Below are 25,089 nucleotides of genomic sequence, written 5' to 3'. Positions count from 1 at the left end.
CTAAAAACACCCCTGTACCCCAAAACCCAAACCCTACCCTGAAACCTAAAAACACCCCTGTACCCCAAAACCCAAACCCTACCCTGAAACCTAAAAACACCCCTGTACCCCAAAACCCAAACCCTACCCTGAAACCTAAAAACACCCCTGTACCCCAAAACCCAAACCCTACCCTGAAACCTAAAAACACCCCTGTACCCCAAAACCCAAACCTTGCCCTAAAACCTAAAAACACCCCTGTACCCCAAAACCCAAACCCTACCCTGAAACCTAAAAACACCCCTGTACCCCAAAACCCAAACCCTGCCCTAAAACCTAAAAACACCCATATACCCCAAAACCCAAACCCTGCCCTGAAACCTAAAAACACCCCTGTACCTCAAAACCCAAACCCTACCCTGAAACCTAAAAACACCCCTGTACCCCAAAACCCAAACCCTACCCTGAAACCTAAAAACACCCCTGTATCCCAAAACCCAAACCCTACCCTGAAACCTAAAAACACCCCTGTACCCCAAAACCCAAACCCTACCCTGAAACCTAAAAACACCCCTGTACCCCAAAACCCAAACCTTGCCCTAAAACCTAAAAACACCCCTGTACCCCAAAACCCAAACCCTACCCTGAAACCTAAAAACACCCCTGTACCCCAAAACCCAAACCCTGCCCTAAAACCTAAAAACACCCATGTACCCCAAAACCCAAACCCTGCCCTAAAACTAAGCATGGGCGGATTTTGCGGATTGGCAATCCGCGAACTTGCGTATTTACGGATTCGCAATCCGCGAAGATCCGCGAACTCTAGCGGACTTGCGGATTTTTCCGTTTTTTGTGTTGGCGCGTGTTCGCGCCGATTTTGGGACAAGTTCGCAATTGCGAACTTACTTTTCGGCTTGCAACGGCCGCGACTATGTTGTTTCTACGTCTGGTTTATCATCACAGGTTCACAGCACCCTCTGTTTCACCACTGCCACCCTCTGGGACACCCATGCCACCCTCTAGTACATCCTCACAGGCACCTATTAGGTTTATTTATTACTGTAGATTATGGTGGTTGAAAAAAGCTAGCACACCTGCCCTTCTTCAACTGCCATCAATTAATTTGTGTTTCATTAATGTGTCAGTAATTTTGAAAGTTCCAGTCTGGCTGGCACCTGCTTCCTTCCTTATCTGTAATTTGCTTTTTGTTGCAGTGAAATTTTTTTTTTACAGGACCTTTATGGTGCTATTCTATGAGCCTGCTGTTTGGGTCATAGCAGGGTCATAGAATTGTTGCAAACTCTGGAGGGGCCCATCAGGAAGCACTACCTTGAATGTTACTAATGTTAAGTTTGAACTTTTGCACCTGCTCATTGCTTTCATTTTAGCTAAAATCGTTTTTTTTGCAATTTCGCGCGTTATTTGGGGCGCGAATCCGTGCGAGATCGATTTCGGAAGCCGCGAATACGTGCGAATACAAAATTGTTTTTGTTGCGACGTGTATGTTCGCGTGATCTTGCGCGTGTTCGCGAGGCGCTTCTAGCTATTCGTTTGCCAAGTTACCCTATCGGTCGTACACGGGCGCGGCCATCTTGTTGGCGTGACGTAATTCCGTTTCCGCCCGCTATGTGTAATCTCGCAAAGTGTGCTGCTCGCGAGTACAAGTTCGCGCGTACTCGCAAGGAAAATCTCGCGCGAACTTACCCACGCGGTCGTGAACGGGCGCGGCCATCTTGTTTCTCATTCATTGCTATGGTTCTGGGCATGCTTTCTCTATCCTCTCTCAATCTCTGCCATCCTTTGCTTGTTTGAAGTTTTTTTGATCTAATTTTACTTATTATCTAACCCTCTATTTTTCTAGCTCTATATTTTTGTGTTTTCTGCAGCTTTTAGTTACTTTTAAACTACTTTTTTAAACTCTTTTATTTTCTTCTTCACTATTCTATTTCTTCTTTATCATTTAAGTTTATTTCTGCCCAGACCATGGTAAAGGGAGCCGGGAAGCACCCTGAGAAGGGGAAGGGTCCCGCACCCCGTGCCCGGCTCCCGTGCGGGCGTTTAAGGGGGGAGCAAGTGGTCCCGAGGGAGATCTTTAGCGCGGAGGAAGTGGCGGCACTGATCTTCCATGTCCAGCGCCGCCTCCCCAAGACGATCCTGGGAGGCGGCAAGATCGCGACCGGCTATGGCATCCGGGAGCGCCGCCAGCGGTGGGAGAAGGTGTGCCGGGCCATGTACAAGATCTCTGGGGTCCGGCGCACATATAACCAGGCCACCCACCGCTGGACCGATGTCATGGACCGGGAGCGGGACTTGCTGGACGCGCTCGGCGTAGAGGTCCCCGGGCTTGGTGAGTAGTAGTAGTAGTACATTTACTACTCTGTTTTATCCTGCTCTGTTATTTGCAAATCTTTGTTCTTTACCAAGAGCAATAATGCTGCCGATTACATTGAGGTAAATTATATTTCAAAATCTTCTATGCATTTCATTTTCAGGTGCACTGCTCTCCTTCTCAGTAGCCTTGCTTGCTACTATGCTTCTTTGTTTTGTATGTTGTGTTCAGAAGCATTTCATTGGCCTGAGAAATTATGTATCAGTGTACTGTAAAGAAAAGAACTGCGTAATGCTAGACAGTAAGGGTCATATTTTCAATTACCGGCGCATCCCTGCAAAGTAGCAGGGATGCGGCAGTAATTGTGTGCCATGCCACCACCACCCATTGGCCCAAAACGTCACAGAAGCCTTACGCATCTGTGCCGTAAAGGCAGCGCATTGCTGGAGTTGCGTGCCAACGATGGCGCAGCTCCAGCAATGCTCTGGGGTACCCTATCTCCCCAATGCTGCATCAAGCCGTACGTCGGCTTCAAGCGCGCAGGGTTTGAGTCATGCATCATTGTCATAAAAATGACTGATTGACATCTTGTAGATTTCCCTCAGCCACTTTTAGGATTCGTTCCTGCGCAGGTACGCCCTCCCTTGCGCCGGAACGCCCCCTGATGGCGCAGGGCTTTACAACGTGATGCATCGCCCATATGCCCATATGTGTTTTTTTTTTAATATATACGCCGCACCAACACCATGGCGAGTCTTTTGTTCTGCCGCTGCGTCAGAAAAGGCACGCAACAATGGAGGAAAATCAGCCGCAACTTCCGCAAGGGACTTATAAATCAGCCCCAACAGACTGAAGTCCAGTGTCCTTCCTTTAGACAGTCACATGGCTATCAGAAGAAATAGTGGCGGTGGTGGCGGGTGGATTGATAGTTTGAGTATTCACTGATCTGCAAGCAGGATGGACTTTGTCTGTCACGTGTTGTGCACTACTGCCTGCAGTGCCAGGCCTAGGCAAACCTCTTTAGTAGTCTGTTTATTGAGTTACATAGGAACTTTCTAAGTCAACGTTCCGCAAATCAGGCAATACGAATAACGTAGTATACCACATGAGATAGATCCCGTGGAATAGTTGTCTATCTATTTGCTATTTTTCCAAAATATGTTGTTATTGTTCTTTTGAAATGTTTGATTTGGTTGAAAAATCTCATCCATGTTTTATGGTTTTTCTTTCTTTCATGTTGTACATCAGCTCCCCCCAAGGGCAAGAGGACACAGGAGGAGGGTGCTGAGGATGCAGGCCAGGATCGGGCAGGCGAGGGCTCCTTTGCTGGCCCCAGTAAGTTTACATTTTACTAAACAGTACCTATTTTTTCCTAGCGTTCCTCATTCGATTTTTTCTAAATCGTCTTTGATCTTCTTGTAGACTGAATATAAATTCTTATCCTGCCTCGAATATGATGACTCCCTGTGGTATTACTAGACTATTTTTATTAGTCTGTCTGTGTAGCTAACTAAGATTGGACATTTGGCAATTCCATTGGACTCCCATTATATTCAGCAATACCTCTATGCACTGTCTCCTTACTGACTAGATAGTGTGGCAGAGTCATTCAGCTCCCGAAGTCACCGATTATAGATCCCCAATGATCTCTAGATTATCGTACGCAGGACAAGAGAGTAGTACGGAGTCACAGCACAGTCAAGAAGTGTCAGAGGCACTCATGCTTGCAAAAATTCCAAAACCTTTAGCTCATCCACTCTAGTCTAGAGGAACAAAAACCACAGAGTCTATTTAAGTGTAAAAGCTTTATTAAAAGTAAACACATTTATTGAAATCTACTTTGTCATAAAACTATTTAACTGTAAACGGAAAAGTGGTTAGTGCTGACGATTAATTGGACACATTTCTTGTGGTCGAGCCGAACTCTCACCTACTTTGAACTTGATCCTGGTCGTGTTCTTAGGACTCAGGAGTCAAGCTTCTGTCTGTTAGGAGAAAAAGTGGTGCGTGTTAAAAATCAAAAGCAAGCATTCATCAGTTGTGCATAAAAGTGCAGCAAGACAACAGCCTTCCCTGGAAAATGGGACATTTTTACTATGGAGTAGACAGTCACAAATTATTACATTGTATTCTGTTTTTTTAACATTTCTCCTAGACCAAATATTATATAGTAGTGAGTGGTGTATTCTAACTTTCTTAAATGTACTTTGTAGGTGTAACATCTGGTGACGGGGCCAGCGCGGAGGTGGCTGATGTGTTGGACTTGGACTCGGAGGCCTCTGGGGAGGATGCGGCGGTAGAAGAGCTGGTGGCCGTTCCTGTGGGGGATCAAACGGTGGTGGCGGAAACAGGTAAGCTATATATTCCTTACTTATTGAGATTGAAGACTGCATAGTGTGCTTTCTGCACGGGTGTATTACAATTACAAATCAACCAGGTAGTAGCCTCCTCGAAATGTACTTCGACTTAGCTGTGAAGTTTTTGGTGAGAAGAATCCCAATAAGTTCTTAGACGAACGTGATGGATGGGATGAACGAAAAGCGAAAGAAGGGTGTAAGTAAGTGGGACGCGAACTTGTATGATGGCTGGCAAAGAAGAACGATATGTGTTTGCTTGGACCCAGAGGTGGCTGGGAAGGAAAGAATATGGTATGGTGCATGGCTGGGTCAATGATGAAGCAAGGATGGGTGGAAGGACAGCAGCCTGGGTGGGTGAAACAGAAACTGTATGTGTGCGTATACTTTGAATGAATGGATGCCTGGAGCATGGTATTCTCTGACTCTTACATAGCAAATGTGTATCTAGAGAGAGTAGATGGTCGCCAGGTGAAGTAAGTGTTACCTTGAAGAGCATGTACCACCGCACCCGCACGTCCGTCCCAGTGCAGGGAAGGCAAGGAAAAGAAATTGTAAATGTGTCCAATACTTCCATGAATAGTAGCAGTACTTTGTATTGCGTTTGCATTCACAGCATATATCTGGTTATTACGGTGGACACTCCGTACCTCTCTTAATAACTTTAGTTTACTTGTAGTACGTCATTCATGTGTGGGTGTATCACTGTGTTCACTCAATATTAAGCAAAGCACCTAAAGTCATCTCATCTGTCATTAAATACGTCCCATGTGAAGTGATAGATAATCAAATTAGTTAGCTTCTTCAGTTTCCTTTTCTAGTACTCATTTGCACTGTAGGGTGAAAGGTAAATTAATTAAGCAGTAGCCCTTGTAACAGAGTATTCTCAGTGCCACCCGTAATAGAAAAGTAATAGCTTCACCACCTGCATGTACTGGACCGGTACAGTAACGCAAGTCTGTCTCCATCATCATGGTGTGCAACTTTTTTTCTCGGGTGCAACTTCACTGTGCTGTGTCCATGTCATTCTGCCGGCTTGCATAAGATAACGTACCCATTTCCCTAAACAAGAGAGAAGAAGAAGAATAAGACTGGTGTACTGTCATAGTCTACTGTAATGGAAGTCCATAGTGGTCGTAGAATTAGTTCATTAAACTACCACTACTGTTAGAGCAAGGATGCAGAAGTGGGAGGGTTACATAGATACTGTCCTCAATAGTTATGTACTGTGCTTTCAATTTGCTACTTGTACTCTGTGACCCAACTTTCGGCTCAATCACTTTGTGTTATTAATAAGGAGCATTGGTTACAGACTATGTCTTTCTTTCTTCATATAGTTGCTCCTTCTTCCAAATCAACAACAAGGAGGGAGCAGGCTAGATTGGCCCGGCAACGGAGGCTGGAGGCCACAGTCGCCGAGTATCGGCGGCTGGTGGCCCTGGAGGAGGAGGAGGACACGCAGTCGAGCGGGGCAACATCTTCGACTGCATCCTCCTCCGTGACTAAACCAGCGGGACCGAGCCGGGCTAAGAAAGCCGACCGCCACCGCCAAGCACCCGAAACACCAGCTGCCCCCCACAGGAGCTGCAAGGAACGCCAACACCGCCTACGAGTCCGCATGTCCAACCTGGAGCAGGAGGTCCTGAGGTATAAGACCTTGGTTAAGGGCCTCCGCTCCGAGCTTGCCACCCTCCGCAAGGAGTATGATGCCCATGCCGCATCATGCACCAGCACCAGCACCCTCCAGTAGTGGAGTGTCCCTTGCCCTTTTTTTATAGACTTTTGGGGGGTGGGATTTGGGAGTTGGGATCGTTTTGGGACGTTTCAGAGACAATCGTTGGGGTTAGGGTGGGTGAGGGAGATTATTTTGTTAGGGATAAATAAATATATTTTTCAACTACTTTATCTGACCATACCTGTTTTTTACTGCTTTTCAGTCTGGTGGGTGGGGGGCGGGGGTGTAACAGTAACTTTGTTTTCCTGAACAGTCGTAGGACTTTAGTAGTACAACCGTCAAACTCTTGTCTACTCCGAAATAATACTCCATTATACTACCTCCCACCAAACGCTTATCTTACCTGTAATTTGTGTTAGAAATTAGGGCTAGGCCCAGGGCTGGCTCCAGGTGAAATGGGGATTAACGTTGTCATTCCTGGGCGGGTGACATTTCCTCATTGCGGTGTTACTAGTGGTGTGACACAGTGGCAGTTGCATGCCTATGGAAAAAAAGAAAACGAAACCTTGTTTGTACTCCTTACTGTAGCATTACAACGGTTACGGTACGATCGAGAAAATAGCAGGTGACAGTACACTAGAACAGTGCCATAATGTAGCCTAACAAATGGTAAAGTATTGCAAGTATAACTAGTACTTGCGTTGAATTTATTTGACATTGGCTTCTACTACTAGAAGATATAGTACTGAAGCTGAGTAAGTCTAGAAGATATCCTCGTATTCCTTCACCAGCCTGTTGCTGCTATCACCTTATCCTCCCCAGCAAGTGTGTGGAATTATTGATGTCATTTTAGTCAGACATCAAGCAAAACAACACAGCCCGGGGGAAGAGGGTTAGGGTTTGTAAAATGGATGGGAATGGGGGTTTCTTTTTGGGTAGGTTTTGTTGAGAGAAGAAAAAAAAAGCAGAGCATGGACAAACAATAATTGAAGATACAGAGTTTACAGACAATCTTTGGTTACAAAGTAAAGGTAAGCACATGCAGTCACACTCATAGAATAAAAGACAACAATGGATACTGTATCTGTATTGCGTATGTTGTTGGAGTTGTCCTGTTGAAATTGGTAAGTAAGTTGCATGCAGCAAACAATTCCTCTTATTGGCGGCACTCCTCCATTCCAGCTGACGCTTCGTCCATCAATGTGGTGGTGACCACTGACAGAAGAGACACCCTGTCCACTGCCTGCCTGGCGGATGTTGACTGAAACCCGGCCTGTAATTATTGAACGGAAAACAGGAAGTGCTATTACAATACCACTGATAAATAAATAAAAGGTATGTACGCTGTGTGGTTCAAAAAGTCACACTTTGATGATGCCTAGCAGAAAAATGGTTACAAAACGTACTTTGAAAGTAACAGTAGACCCAAATACAGACCGTGGATTGTATTCAAACCACTTGCCTGCAAGCAAAAGTATCCATAGCCAGCATCGCTCCAACAGTGCTCTACAACAACAGAACCGCGTTGCAATAGAACCCCCTAAACACATGCAATCCTGCTGCTAGGGCTAACCCTAACGAACCCTAACTTACAAAGTGCCAAAACTGGTGTTTCCTTATGGATTTTGTCCAACTAACTTCTAGCCGGTATTAGACCTTCCCAGGAATGCCCCAGGCAAGACCCGCCAACCCACCCGCAAAAAAACACCCGACACAACACCACCAAACAGCGAAAAAGCTAAATCTCATACTTACAATGTCTCTCGGCCTTCGGTCCAAACGCGGCGCTGTGCAGCTAGGTCGTCATCATCATCATCAATCATCATAACTCCTGTTTTCCACCACGGATTTCCTGAAAAGCAAATGCAATCAAGATTAGACTGTCGCAGCAGTGCTTCGACAGAGACCCCGGCCGCAACCCACCCACGAACAGCAGGAAGCCCCCCAAAACGCTACATTGAGCAAGATGTCTGAAGAAATGGCAAAAAAAAGGCTGTTCCTTATGGATTTTGTCCAAAACACTTGTATCCGGTATTAGACCTTCCCAGGAAAGCCCCAGGCAAGACCCGCCGGCGCCAACCCACCCGCAAAAAAACACGCGACACAACACCACCAAACAGCGAAAAAGCTAAATCTCATACTTACAATGTCTCTCGGCCTTCGGTCCAAACGCGGCGCTGTGCAGCTAGGTCGTCATCATCATCATCAATCATCATAACTCCTGTTTTCCACCACGGATTTCCTGAAAAGCAAATGCAATCAAGATTAGACTGTCGCAGCAGTGCTTCGACAGAGACCCCGGCCGCAACCCACCCACGAACAGCAGGAAGCCCCCCAAAACGCTACATTGAGCAAGATGTCTGAAGAAATGGCAAAAAAAAGGCTGTTCCTTATGGATTTTGTCCAAAACACTTGTATCCGGTATTAGACCTTCCCAGGAAAGCCCCAGGCAAGACCCGCCGGCGCCAACCCACCCGCAAAAAAACACGCGACACAACACCACCAAACAGCGAAAAAGCTAAATCTCATACTTACAATGTCTCTCGGCCTTCGGTCCAAACGCGGCGCTGTGCAGCTAGGTCGTCATCATCATCAATCATCATAACTCCTGTTTTCCACCACGGATTTCCTGAAAAGCAAATGCAATCAAGATTAGACTGTCGCAGCAGTGCTTCGACAGAGACCCCGGCCGCAACCCACCCACGAACAGCAGGAAGCCCCCCAAAATGCTACATTGAGCAAGATGTCTGAAGAAATGGCAAAAAAAAGGCTGTTCCTTATGGATTTTGTCCAAAACACTTGTATCCGGTATTAGACCTTCCCAGGAATGCCCCAGGCAAGACCCGCCGGCGCCAACCCACCCGCAAAAAAACACCCGACAACACCCCCAAACAGCGAAAAAGCTAAATCTCATACTTACAATATCTCTCGGCCTTCGGTCCAAAGTAACGCGCTGTGCAGCTAGGTCATCATCAATCATCATAACTCCTGTTTTCCACCACGGATTTCCTGAAAAGCAAATGCAATCAAGATTAGACTGTCGCAGCAGTGCTTCGACAGACACCAAAAATTACACACAAACCCCCGGAACCCCGCCAAAGAGCACCTCAAAGGCAAGCAAGTCAGCAAAAACGGCAAGAAATTTTCACCTCATATTTGGTCCAAAACACTTTTGTCCATTATTAGAGCTTCACAGCAATGGGCCCAAAACCGTCAACTCACCCGCAAAGAAGTACAACACCCCCACAAGTGCTGAGTCTTTCTTCATTGTGCGTAATCCAGCACTCTGCTTGGAGGGAAATCGCAGTCTGGAGGAGGAGGATAGAGGAGCATGTTCTTCAGAACTTGTGAACCTGAGGAATGTAGACTGCGGCACCTTCAAATCAATAAGCAAACAAGTGAAGACAGTTCTGATGATGGTCTTCTTTTTGGGATTAGGTGATTAAAGTTTGAATTAAATTAACTGTGCAAAACAAAGAAAGAGAGACACAAAGCACACAGGAATAAAAGTGAATAAGGACGAAAAAGAAAGTTCTTGATTGATTGTCTCATTTTCAGGGCTCGGTGTCAGGGAATAAGAACAAGATTTCGTCATCATACTCTGCGAATTCAGGCTGGATGAGGTCAGTGGCACCGAACAGAGAAAAAATCCCCTCATCTACGTTGCTGTCCTCATCGTCTTCATGTGGCGTGCTTTCTCGCACTTTGTAATCTGGTGGTATGAGGTGCTGATTCATCTTGATCATTGTCAGCCGCTCCACATTTTTGGGCGATAGGCGGCTCCGTTTGGCAGTTACAATGCCACCAGCAGCACTGAAAACACGTTCAGAAGACACACTTGCGAGTGGGCAAGACAAATAGTTTATAGCCAGGTTGTAGAGCTGTGGCCACAATTGTTTTTTGCCATGCCAATACTGCAATGGCTCCTCATTAAGAAAGACCACTGTTGAGTCATTCAGATAGTCCTGCACCATCGACTCAAGGTCATCAACTGTTCCTCCACTTTGCTTACTTTTTGCTGTGCCTGTGACATTTTTTAGAGAACCATACCCCATCAAACTTAGCCAATCCTCCTCCCCAGCCACTGTTAGTGTTGTCATTGTGTGTGGTGCAGATGATCCAGTTGCCGGTGTCTTTAACGGCTGAGAGGTCACTTGTGCCCCAGCCACAGGTGCAGAAGTGGATTCTTGTGACTGCGGATGGCCTGCTGATGCTGATGCTGATGTACTGGCTTCTCCTTCAATAACCTGCCGTTCTTTTTCAAACCTCTTGGCTGACCAGGCTAACCAATGTTTGTACTTTTGAACATCTGCATCAGCGAAAGGAAAGAATGCGTTGTCTGCCAGCGCCTTTTTGTAGCGTGGATCCAGAATAGTAGCACAAATGTAATGCTGATCTGAGTTGATGTTTTTAAGACGTTCATCACCACGTAGGCGATGTAATAATTTCTCAGACAAAATGAAATGGTTTTTTTTTTTTTCATCTTTTTCAAACTCAGAAGAAACCGCCATCAGTTGGTGCTCCAGTATGCACAACAATGGGATAGCTTTTCCCAAATTACAGTCCTCCTGGCTGACTGCACGCGTGAAGAACTCAAAAGGACGAAGCATGTCTGTCAGGCTTTTAACTATGGCCCATTGCGCCTTACTCATCCGCAGGTCCTCCTTCTGAGATGTAGCCTCTGTCAAGAAATAGTGATCGAGTACCGTATACTGCTCATGCAGACGCTCAAGCATGTAGAAGGTTGAGTTCCAACGTGTTGCCACCTCCTGGATGAGTGCTTTCACTGGCATTCCACGTTGAAGTAGCAGTCTCCGCAGATGCTTCCGGGCCTTAAAAGAATGGCTGAAATGGTTGCACATTTTGCGGCAGGTGGCCATTACCTCGAACGCTGGACTCTCTTTATCACTCAAGAATTTTTGAACTACCAGGTTGATACAGTGCGCCAAACACGGCACTCTAACATGGTGACCCTGTGACATGGCCTTAACTACATTGGCGCCATTATCCGTGGAAACATAACCAATCTTGCGTTTTAGGGGGGATAGCATTGACAACACCTTTTTGTCAAACTCTTCCAAAAGGTTTTCTGCTGTGTGACTTTTCTCCAAGGCAAACATGGCTAGTGTTGCATGTTTCCGAGCAGCTTTGAAAACTTGGTCCGGGTCAACACCTGCGTTTAGCTTTGCTATAACACCTGAAAAAGAGACCCAGTGTGCAGTGATGCACATGTAATCATCGCCTGGGCCACTGGTCCACATGTCTGTTGTCAGATGTATTGTGTGAACAGCACTCTTCTGCAAAGCTGCCCCAATCGCCTGCAGCACATCTTCATGTAGTGCTGGAACCGCAACTCTGGCAAAATAGAACCGGCTCGGAACCTTCCATTTAGGGCAGAGCGTTGCAACTAATTCAAGAAAACCTACCGCTTCTACAAAAGAAAAAGGTAGAAGGTCCACAGCTAGCATTTTAGCCAGCTTAGTGTTATACAGACGCGTCAGTGGGTGGTTGCGTTCATATGGCACGTCTGAAGTAAGCATTGTTCTAATGTTGCCCTGGACCAAGCATTTACGGGCTGATAATGACTTCGTTGACCCAATTTTGCTCGCTGGTGAACTTTTGTGCGTTGGTGTCTCACTCGCTCCAACACTCTTAGTGTGCCTCACATTGGGTGTGCTGCTGACAGGGGTACTGGGTGTAAGGGAAGTGTTTGACACGTCTTCTTCCTGCTCGTCATCATCAGATGAAACATCAACGTTTCCTTGAATTTGGCCTTTCTTGATCGCATCTAGGTGCGCAAACCATTTGACAGTGTGCTGTCTCCTAAGATGACCTCTCTGGCCTCCGGTACCATAGTTGGTACCTGGCTTACCACGACTAACTGCTTGCTTACAAATGGTACAAATGGCAAACTTTGGATTTTTTGGACAAACAGTAAAGAAGTCCCAAACGGGGGACTTGAAGTGTCTGTGGGACATGGAGGAGGCGGCGATACTGGTGGTGGTGGTCATGAAGCTAATGCCAGATGAAGTGGAGGATCTGGATTGCCCAACTTTTGTACGTTTTGCACTTTCACCGCCACTAATTAAGGTCGAGGTTGACGGAGGTCTCTTCTTGCCAGAAAGAAATATGGAAGCGGGACGAGTTGGTGTACTACTTAACTCCAATGATTGTGGTGTTTCCACTGCCTCCTCATCGACAACATCATCATCATCATCACGCTCAGCAGCTCTTCGGGCTAGGGTCAAAATGTCTGTTTGCTGCATGCCCGCTGGGGCTGCAGTGACCTTTATGATGACTGGGTCGTCGTTGGCAGAGTCTTCATCAGCAGCAGTATCCGCCACTTCTTGTTGAGCCTCATCACACTCCATAAGTCTGAGACTTTGGACGAGCTTCCTTTTACGCTTAAGTACCTTTGTTGGATCATGGTGTGCCTCACTCTCAGACGGCTGTGGTGCTGGTTCCCAAGTTTGATCCGTATCATCAGAAGGAGGTGTGCTTGAAGAGGATGTAGACACCACCCTTGATCTCTTCCTTGCTAGGGTTGTGGAAGACAATGAAGGATCATCAGGAGGAGTGGCTTCCTCAAATGATACCTCGCCTTGATTGTCGATTTCCTGATGTGCCCCTACTTCGGGAGGAACAACTATTGTGGGCACTTGTTGTGACCCTCCATGCACCTCTGCATGCGCATCTCCTTGCGCTGCCTCTCCTTCCACATGTACTTGGGCTTGTACTTGCACATGTGATTGTTGTTGCCGCTGTGGTTGTTCAACACTCGTCAGATGAGCTACAACAACCTGTGTTGATTGAGGGACATTGCTGCTGCTTTCTTGCGATGAGCCAACATCACTGGTCGATGGTGATTGAAGAAGTATACTGGCTGCCTCTGCAGCACTCAAGGGCTTGGACTTAAGTTGGCGTGGTGGTGGTGGTGGCACTGAGCCCAATGGAGCGGGGGTGCTGCTGCCAGCTTGGTCCCCAGCAGATCCCGCTGCAGCTGCTGCAGGCATACTTTTTTTTTTACTCACAAAAAAAGGGGCGGGCGGCACACCAGTGTCCTTGGTAACTTGCTTCTTCTGCTCCTTACTGGCACCTTTCTTGCTAGAGGAGCTACGGGTTACTTTTTTTGGGGCCATCTTCTTCAGAGCAGGTCAGCAGGCAGCAGTTGCACGAGTTGCAGAGGGTTCTGTGTCCAGACGTGACGTCGCGTGACGTTATGCTGCACACACCGCTGCAGGACTTCTTCCTGGCACTGGTGGTTCTATTGAGTCTTCTTGTGCACCTAAAAGCAATGGAAGACAGAGGAACATCAGTTCAGTTATACACCCCAAAAAATCGACAAAACACAGAAAAATGAGCACAATCCCATGCCATCCATGATGTTTACATTGAAGACACCCCACAGAAAGACTAGGGACATGCAAGTATGCAACACTCACTACCCCTGGGCATAAGGGATGAAAAGTAGGCAAAATAAGTGCAGGCCTCAGACACTGCCTCTCCTCAAAATGGCCCCCTTACACCCCAAGCACATGTTGCTGCCTGTACCAGCCAGCACTCAAGATGGCCACCACCACCACCCACATGGCCAGTCCACATCAACAGTACACCCCCAAAAAACAGAAAAACAGCCAGAAATCACCACAATCCAATGCCATCCATGATGTTTACATCAAAGAGAGTGAGACAACACCACAGGCACACTCAGTCCATGCACCACCACCACCCCTGGGCAAGCAAAAGGCCACACCAGCAGCCCCCCAAAAACGACAAAAAACAATAAAATAAGCACAATCCCAGCCCATCCATGGCCTCAATTATGTTTAAATTCAAGAAGACACCCCACAGAAAGACTAGGCCCATGCAACACTCACCACCCCTGGGCAAAGGGCCACACCAGCAGGCCCAAAAAAACGACAAAAAACAATAAAATCTGCACAATCCCAGCCCATCCATGGCCTCAATGGTGTTTAAATTCAAGAAGACACCCCACAGAAAGACTAGGCCCATGCAACACTCACCACCCCTGGGCAAAGGGCCACACCAGCAGGCCCAAAAAAACGACAAAAACCAATAAAATCTGCACATTCCCAGTCCATCCATGACCTCAATGGTGTTTAAATTCAAGAAGACACCCCTCAGAAACACTAGGCCCATGCAACACTCACTACCCCTGGGCATAAGGGATGAAAAGTAGGCAAAATAAGTGCAGGCCTCAGACACTGCCTCTCCTCAAAATGGCCCCCTTACACCCCAAGCACATGTTGCCTGTACCAGCCAGCACTCAAGATGGCCACCACCACCACCCACATGGCCAGTCCACATCAACAGTACACCCCCAAAAAACAGAAAAACAGCCAGAAATCACCACAATCCAATGCCATCCATGATGTTTACATCAAAAAGAGTGAGACAACACCACAGGCACACTCAGTCCATGCACCACCACCACCCCTGGGCAAGCAAAAGGCCACACCAGCAGCCCCCCAAAAACGACAAAAAACAATAAAATAAGCACAATCCCAGCCCATCCATGGCCTCAATTATGTTTAAATTCAAGAAGACACCCCACAGAAAGACTAGGCCCATGCAACACTCACCACCCCTGGGCAAAGGGCCACACCAGCAGGCCCAAAAAAACGACAAAAAACAATAAAATCTGCACAATCCCAGCCCATCCATGGCCTCAATGGTGTTTAAATTCAAGAAGACACCCCACAGAAAGACTAGGCCCATGCAACACTCACCACCCCTGGGCAAAGGGCCACACCAGCAGGCCCAAAAAAACTACAAAAAACAATAAAATCTGCACAATCCCAGCCCATCCATGGCCTCAATGGTGTTTAAATTCAAGAAGACACCCCTCAGAAACACTAGGCCCATGCAACACTCACTACCCCTGGGCATAAGGGATGAAAAGTAGGCAAAATAAGTGCAGGCCTCAGACACTGCCTCTCCTCAAAATGGCCCCCTTACACCCCAAGCACATGTTGCCTGTACCAGCCAGCACTCAAGATGGCCACCACCACCACCCACATGGCCAGTCCACATCAACAGTACACCCCCAAAAAACAGAAAAACAGCCAGAAATCACCACAATCCAATGCCATCCATGATGTTTACATCAAAGAGAGTGAGACAACACCACAGGCACACTCAGTCCATGCACCACCACCACCCCTGGGCAAGCAAAAGGCCACACCAGCAGCCCCCCAAAAACGACAAAAAACAATAAAATAAGCACAATCCCAGCCCATCCATGGCCTCAATTATGTTTAAATTCAAGAAGACACCCCACAGAAACACTAGGCCCATGCAACACTCACTACCCCTGGGCATAAGGGATGAAAAGTAGGCAAAATAAGTGCAGGCCTCAGACACTGCCTCTCCTCAAAATGGCCCCCTTACACCCCAAGCACATGTTGCCTGTACCAGCCAGCACTCAAGATGGCCACCACCACCACCCACATGGCCAGACCACATCAACAGTACACCCCCAAAAAACAGAAAAACAGCCAGAAATCACCACAATCCAATGCCATCCATGATGTTTACATCAAAGAGAGTGAGACAACACCACAGGCACACTCAGTCCATGCACCACCACCACCCCTGGGCAAGCAAAAGGCCACACCAGCAGCCCCCCAAAAACGACAAAAAACAATAAAATAAGCACAATCCCAGCCCATCCATGGCCTCAATTATGTTTAAATTCAAGAAGACACCCCACAGAAAGACTAGGCCCATGCAACACTCACCACCCCTGGGCAAAGGGCCACACCAGCAGGCCCAAAAAAACGACAAAAAACAATAAAATCTGCACAATCCCAGCCCATCCATGGCCTCAATGGTGTTTAAATTCAACAAAACAGTTGTATCATGCACCCATAACCAACCCTGGTCCTACTGGATACTGTGGCTACCCACAATATAATTTATTTAATTTTCTGAAAAAGTTCCAAAATTGTACTTGCAGCAACTGTAATGCCCCAAACAAACTTACTTGTGAAAGTTGATTTCTAATCCAAAAGTGATCCAAAGACAGTCAAAAAGGCCTCAAATCCAAATATCCAGCAGCACCCACAAAAAGTAATCCTTCCAGCTCCAGATCCAAATGAAAGTGACCAGGAGATGGACAAAGCACTGGGAGGAGCCTGCTGGACAGGAACAGGAAGTTGGAGACTGTGGGGCACTTCCTTCCTCCCCCCCCCCCCCAAAATGGACTCCTTGCAAAAAAAAAGGCCATGCAAATGTCAACCTGAGGAGTGATTCTGATAAAAATCATAATTTTCTGAAGGTTTATCCTGTTTGCTGGTGATTTTCTTGTGCGAAATTGCAAAATCTCTATTTCGCAAGTGCGAGATTGTTCCTTTCCGCCGCAACTACATGTTCGCAATTGCGAACTCTCGCGAGGTGTGCTGTGCAAGGTGGCAAGCCGCGAGTACGTATTCGCGGGCGACAAACTCCCGCGGGAACACGCAGCAAGATCTAAAATGGCGCGTCACTCGCAAAGAAAAACAACTCGGCAAACGCTAAAATGACGGAAAGTGAACGCCGTGCACCACGCCGCGCGCCGCAACCAAGCAAAAAATCCGCCGCGAGCGGATTCACGGATTTTCGACAAATTCGCGAGCGTTCGCGGATTGCGGATTTGCCGAAAATCCGAAAAATCCGCGAGCGGAGCGGATTTTACGCCCATGCTTACCTAAAACCTAAAAACACCCCTGTACCCCAAAACCCAAACCCTGCCCTAAAACCTAAAAATACCCAAACACCCCAAAACATATACCTCAGTACCCCAAAACATATACTCCTATACTCATACTTATTTTAAAAATTACTTAAATTAATAAATTTAATTTATAATATTTAAATACATTAATAAATATTTTTATTTATTTTTATTTATAATTAATAATAATTAAATCAATTATATAATATTAAATAAAATAAAAAAAAATTATATACTTACCAATATTTACGATGTAATGGTATGCGTTGTAATACCATCTGCTATGTAATGCCATGCGTTGTAATGGCATCCGATGTAATGGATCCTGCGTTGTAATAACTGCGTTGTAACAGCATTACGACGTAAAAGTTGCGTTGTAAGTGATACACACCGTGGATAAGACATCCTGCCAACTACCCTCCACGCATGGTTTTCGAGACGTTTTCTCAGTTTAATGAGCCGACACAGAGATTCGTGTTCGAAGAAATGTGTAACTTTTTGAGGGAAGAATGGTATAATGACAATTTAGATAACGTACCGCCCGATATGATTGAACTTCAGAGTCAATTTTCGAGCGGTATGATTGTAGGTGACGATGTACGACGTGCCTTAGAGCGATTGTTATCCTTTAGATCCACAGTGCCTTCTCGCGTGTCATTTAATGATGACGACTTAGAAACTTGGAAAGCGGCTCCTGGTCAGTATCCCATGAGAGAAGTTCCGCCAGTATACATGCCAGGTGCTCCTGCTGCTAATCCTCCGATTCTTCCACATTTCCAAAGAGTTTGGATACACCTCCCATGGAAGCGATCAGAAGTCTTGCAGGTGAAACAATCTTTGCCTGATCCACGCAAGAATCCGGCGGGTTACTATAAGGAGTTGTCCCAATTGGTAGATGCTACTATTATGAACCTTGCCGACATCGACATGCTGTTCGGTAATGTTGTGCCACAACCGGTTTGGGCGAAAATTCGTCAGGAAAATCATGCGAATGAGTTAGGCGGTGATTGGGCTGCACTAATAGCAGCTGATGGCCGACAAGTTGGTGGGGCTAAGCCTGAGCAGTTAATTACGGATCTACCTCAGAGAATAATTACGCTTATGAAAACTCTCATGCCAGCGATGAGGGTGAACTGGGATAAATTATCAGCTTGTAAGCAAAAGAAAGACGAGAGTGTCTCGGACTTCTTTACTAGGTTCGAGGAAGCATTTGTCGATCATAGTGGTCAGGATATGAGCACTGAGGGAGGTCAGCGGTTATTCGTTGATAAGTTCGTGTTAAATCTGTTACCTGAACTAAGCAACAAATTGAAGAATTCAGAAAGTGCATGGGCTGTTTCAACCACTGCACAGATATTAGCGACGGCTCAATATTATGAGAATAGGGAAAAAGAAGAAAGTGATCGTGTAGATAAGAAAACGAAGGAGCTCAAAACGAAGGTTTTGTTGCAGAAAGCATATCCTCCATGTTCAAATCAAAATGATTCGCAACAGCAATATAGACCACAATCGCAATCCTCCAGAATACAGTCACGTCCTGACTCCTCTGACTTCAGATCTATGCTTGGGAATAACCAGTGTGCATATTGTAGAAGAGAGGGACATATAAAATATGATTGTCCGGCTTTACGTGATCGCCTTAATGGTGTATCGGCACTAGGGGGCCGTGGTGGTCCTCAACAAGCATCTCGAGGTAGAGGCCGCGGTACCTTTCAAAATCAGACTGAGCGCCCTAATACGTCCTCGGACGCGATTAATTGTTTTGACCAGCGAAATGTAAGGTCCGATAAATCAGCGCAGTATTATTCGGACGACTATTACTGTCGTGTATTTCTATAGGTTCTGATTCGATCCCCCTATTCCTGACCCTATTCTGGTTAAACTTACTAGCTAGTTAACTAACAGTCAGCCCATGAGGCAAGAAATCCCCCATGATGCAGATACCGTTATCTGACGCAGTCACACTACGGCACAGGAACGTGTTATCTGATTAGGTCATAACGCTTGAGATCTAATTAGACAAGCAATATTCCTCCAGCCCCTGATAAGGCATACGACGTTCTCATAACAAATCAAACCTATGACAACCTGGATAATCCGTGCGGCCATTGTTTTGATTTCACAGAGAACTTTAGTAAAGAATGTGCTAACGAGCAAGTCGTATGACATCTTTATTGACGTACCTATGTCCATCCTTACGTCAATCTCGGCACCTTTAAGGTATAAATATTGCCGACCTTGCCCTATGCAAACACACGCGTGGTGACAAGACGGAGCAGCCATACTTGCCGAAGCCGAGAGCAGAAGCAGACCCCGCAGGCAGCAGCCCCGCCTTCCTGACGCGCTGAGAGACGCGCTGCTATCTCAAGCCGAGAGACCCAGCACCGGCGCTTCTGGGCAGCCCTCGCAGGCAGCCTGGAATATCGAGAGCAGAGAAAGAGATACCATTCCTCATTCATCCTAAATTCCAGGTACAGAACTGAATAACCCCTCCTAGAGAATTCTTTAGTTATTCACTTGGCAAAAACAAACTTAAACTAAACTGTAACTTTCTATTCCCGCCCACGCATTAGACTTAGGTCAGGTACACGGGGTAGGCGTATTTAGAAACACCAGTTGAGTACGTTTAGTCAAATGTATATGTGTATGTAAATATATTTTAATCATTTTAAACATCATATGGCTCAGAAACCATATCAATGTTTTTACAGTATTATTTTATACTATTGCTTCTAATGTATGCACTTTACTTAACTATAAGTATTGCAATAATATCGATCCATTTCTCTTGTACGAGAAAAGAGACTGATCAATAAATAACATCTTTTATTGAACACGCCCGTCTCTTCCTTTTCTCTACATTCTGATGAGACTAAGAATGCACGTACTGACTGAGTAAAATAATTGCCTTGTGCTCACACGACTCTTGAGATTGACTCTTGATTAGGGGAGAGCAAAGTTGTCATGTTCTATGGTTGTCAGAAACTAAATCCCTTCTTGTCTAATCAGGGGAGTTCATCCTTCCTTGAACATTCGAGAAAGTTTCTAGCGAACTCTGAGCTTAGCTGGCAAACCCAAAAATTAAGTCTAGTTTCGACAGTAGTAGACCTAGTTAACGTCTGGCCTAGGTCTTTACTGCTGTAGGTACTATTCCAATGCGCAGAGCCTATTGGGAAAATAGGAGCTACACTACATGGCGCCCAACGTGTTTGGAAAGGGCGATAAAACTAACGTAAGACATTTAGAGTAACTCAGTCGTGCTTTCTCACTCAGACCCCTTTTCCCAAATACTCCAAAGACGTCTGGAGTGGGTGAAAGGTTATTATATCCTCCAAAACCTCGCAGGAGGGAACTCCTATGTACGGTTCTTGGTCTAGTCAACGTTGAAGGATAAAACAGTTCCAAAATATTGTGCACCTAATCTCTGTTTCCATAAAGAAACCTGATCTGCAAATAAAAATAATACCATCCTGTCAGTAAAATGGGAGACAGTGATGGAGAAAGAGAGGCAATTAGATTAGCTACTGAAATAGCAGATGCTGATGCTACCATGCAAACAGCAGACCCGGATATAATACTCATCCAGGTCGCCAAAAGGAGATCTATAACCTTAAAACTTATAGAAAATGGACTGACACCTAGAGGTGGCACAGTCATATTCGTAATTGAGGCACACGAATATCGGCAGACAGAGGTATACTATACATGGATACATTTTCCAGCAGCAAATGCTGTAACAAAGTACTTCCACTATTACAAAGTAGAGGAACCTCCTGAAACGTACACTCCTTTCGAGGAGGTGGAAGTACCACTCAAATTCCAAGAGCATTTGCTCTTATTTGATGGCGCCCTAAAACATAATAATCACATTACAAGGCTCGGTCCTTTAGGAAGACCAGGAGCAACGTGGCCGGTCTTAGCCGGATACACACCACATCCAGACATCGACGAGATGACTGCACCAGAGCTATTAATACAGCTAAAACAACTACTAAAAATGCACAGACAATTAGTTCAGTATGTAATGCGGACTTCAACAATTCAGCCAGCGATTAAAATTCCACAGCTGACCCCTCACCAGGGGAACACAAATAAAATCACACCACAGAACATCCAATCCTGCCTAGGTAAAGTTCCAGCTAAACGGGAACAGATACCATTCTGGTTGGCACAGAAAATCACCCAAATAGAGGCGGTGTTTCCTGACACCACCCCATTAGAAAAGCACAGGATTCTGACTATATGTCTCCCAATGGGAATCGCACCACACATTGAGGACTGTGACACTTGGGGTACGGTCTTTGCTTCAATCTACACAAAAACGCACGGTGTTCCATCCATTTCGGTAATACCAGATGTGCTAAAACAAATTCAAGATGAATACGGTCCAGAACCTGCTTTAACTCTTGGTATGAAATTACTGAAAGACTTCAAGCAGGTCTCGGCTATATTACTAGCCAACATAAAGGGTGAAGCAGCAAACGTGGCGATCCGCCAGAGGTTAAAAGAGACAGATATAGCAGACCAACCAGCTGAAATTGCCAGAATCATAGAAAAATCCTATGAAGAACTAGGCAGAGATAGTCTAGGTGGAATACCAGTAAAACCGCAACTGACTACAAGTCCAGAAAAAATATTTTTTAATAATAATTCACCAAAAAAGAACTGGGATGGAAATAAACAATCCAATCCTAAAGAAAAGAAATTCCAGTCCAGAGGAAGGTCTCCTAGGCGAAGAGAGAAATCTCCAAACCCGAGACAAAGGTCACCTCAGAGTGAACCCTCTGGGAATAGATATAACCTTAGAAATAGGGATAATATTAAAAAACCTGATAGATATCAAGACATTGATACACGTCCATCTCAATCTTTTCAGAATTCCTCGCAGAAATCGGAAAGAAGAGGACGATCAGAAGAGCACGCCAAGTCCAAAGACAAGGAACCTGCTCAACTGAAAAAGAAATCACAATTTCCAAAAAAGAAGGTAGCCAGTATCAAGGTAGTTAACAATGCCGAGAATACTGAGGACACAACTGAAAAACAGAGAATGGGCTCAGACAATGCTAGACAGCGCAGCAGAGGTGAGCATAGCTCGCAAAGTCCTTATGAATCATCTGGAGACAGTGGACACGAATGAATACCTTCAAGTGGAAACTGCAGATACCAGAGTTAGCAAGCCCCACAAAATATACGAGATAACATTACGTATAGAGGGAGATAAGACTAGGAAAATAAGGGGACTATTTTGGGATAACCTATCCAAGGGCTATGACATCCTTCTAGCTGAAAAAGACTGGCCACCGGAGTTTGTCAGGGAGTGCCCTCATGGCGAAGAAGTAATTATGCCTGCCTTCTCGAATCAAATACCGATTCATAAAAAATATACACTTGCTAGAAAGTGGGCAGTGGCCTTAGCACCTGCTTTATATAAAAATCACGTAGGATGGGATGAGGATTCTCCTCCTCACAAAGTCCAGTTAAAATCACAACCAACTGCACAAAGGCAGTACCCAATTAAGCAAGAAGCTAAAAAACAAGTAAATGAAATACTAGATCAGCTAGAATACCAAGGGGTGATTGAAACTTGCACCTCACAAATGAACAATCCTTTGTTTCCGGTCTCCAAACCAGACAATTCATATCGTCTAGTTTTGGATTACCGACACCTTAACACATGTTGCAAAACTTTTGCAGTGCAAAACTCACACAGTGCTGCACTAATGAATAACATAGTGCGCAAAAAATACAAAACAACCTTGGACATCTCCAATGGATTCTTTTGTCAAAACATAGCACCAGAGAGCAGATATTTAACTGCATTTTCAGTAAATGGCACTCAAAAACAATTCTGTCGGTTAGCCCAGGGGTACAAGAACAGCCCGGGGGTATTCTCAGCGAGAGTAACAGAATTACTACAACTATATGATGATGAAGCATTATCTTATGTCGATGACATTTACTTAACAGATGATGACTTGGAGACTCACTTGAAAAGAGTGAACACCATAATACTTGGTTTCGCTGCAGAGGGTTACAAATTCAACTTCAAAAAGTCCAGAATTGCCCATCTGAAAATCCAGTACGGAGGATATGAATTATCAAGTATTGCCTGGTTAACAGTCTTTTAAGAACTAGAAGAATTAAAAAATCTAAAATATGAAAAAACTTATCCTCTGCCAATCGACATTCTGCCTCTACGACATTACGCCTGTGTAATCTATACAGACGGACATGCTCAACCCTCCGTTTGGGGAGAACATGCATACAATCCCACATGTGAGATTACAAAAGAAGTGTGGCACGGAGGTAAACTAAGACCTCTATTAACAAAATCACACTCAGTAGAAACTAATTCAGAACTACAAACTGAAATATTAGCTTTGAAAATGGCGCTAGATAATGCGGATCGCGAATTCCCGACACTTATAGTGTCAGATTCATATTTCTGCGTCAAAGCATATAACAAGGATTTGCAGACCTGGATTCAGAACGATTACAAAGATGACACGGATGCACCAATAAAGCAGAGACTGCTCTGGGAACAGGTAGCTCTTTTGAAAAAAGAACTACCAAAGACTCACGTGACACACTCACTGAGTCACCAGCGTGATGGCGTTCACGTTGTAGGGAATTCATTGGCTGAAACAGCCGCAGCGGCAGCCAGTAAACCGGCTCCTGTAGATCGGAAAAAGCGTACATTAAAATACATTGACGGCGAAACAGTGCTGGCAGTAAAAACGTCATCAAAAGGCGACTGCTCGGCGTTACCGATCAACTATCCACTCAATTACACATACATCATAGATGCAAACTCCATTCCTTTTGCTCGAATCCCTGGAGTGGGGGATAGAGTGATTCCAAACATGGACAGGAGAAACTTGTTAATCGCAGACGCACACATGGGCGAGGGTCTCAGACACCTTAAATTAAAAGATTCTCTGGAAGAATTACAATCACGGTACTGGTGGCCAGGCATGAGCCTGCACTACACCATGTTTGTAAAAAACTGCCCAAACTGCAACAGAGATCGCAGTGGGGAGAGAAGCAGTTTAATACCTCGTCGTATCAAGGCAGATAACATCACCACTAAAAAGAATGGCTTGCGATTAACATATACAGGCTAGTTCCCACTTATAATGTAGATCCACAGCACTCGGCTGACGTCCGGACTGTTATACAAGATTTGCGAGTCTAAATGGCATATACGCTAAGAGCATGCTACGTTCGACCATTTTTTTCTTTTTCTCAGGCAATCCAGCCTGGGGGGGGGAAAGAATGGCCAAATGAGCACAGCCCAGCAGGAATCTTCTCACTTCCTTCCTGAGGGTATGGGATGGTGTAAAGAAAAAACCAAGACAGAAAGCAATCTATAATAGAAAGGATATTAGGTTCGGGAGCTGGGTGGGTCAAACATCTAATAAGTGTCCAACGTAGTCTAAATAACTTGCCAAGAAATTCTCTGAAGGGATTCAGTCCGTACGAATTATTATTCGGAACTAGGATGTTGATCTCTGACCTTGATAGTCAGACTTCAGTGGTAACAGAAAAAAGCTTTGATGTCAAAGACCGTTTGGCTATTTTGCAGGACTTAAACAAAACAAGAAAAGACCTGAGCAACATACAGTTGAAAGAACAACCAACGACCACTGAAGAATCACCACCTGTCCCAGCAAGACCTGTCTGGATTCCAAAAGTCGGGGATCTAGTCAGGGAGAAGATCGCGGTAAAGAAGGAATTTGGGCCTTCTTACAGAAAAGCAGTTCCTGTATTGTCTGTCAACGGGACAAGATCAGTTGTACTACCGCCACTTGCTGGAAAAAAGGAGAACCGAGTTGTATCCATCGACCTGGTAAAACCACAACATGTGGCCGATAACCAACAGTAGGCCAAGTGGACTCCCAATAAGTAGCAGAACACCAAGGTTTGCTACCAGTACAGAGGTCCTATCAAAGAGGCTCATCACATTCGAAACGCCTACAGAAGAACAACAAGGACTATGCAACAATGCAATAGAACT

Source organism: Lissotriton helveticus, chromosome 4_1, assembly GCF_964261635.1.
Source record: "Lissotriton helveticus chromosome 4_1, aLisHel1.1, whole genome shotgun sequence".
In the NCBI taxonomy this organism is placed as follows: Eukaryota; Metazoa; Chordata; class Amphibia; order Caudata; family Salamandridae; genus Lissotriton; species Lissotriton helveticus.
This window is presented reverse-complemented; position numbering follows the sequence as displayed.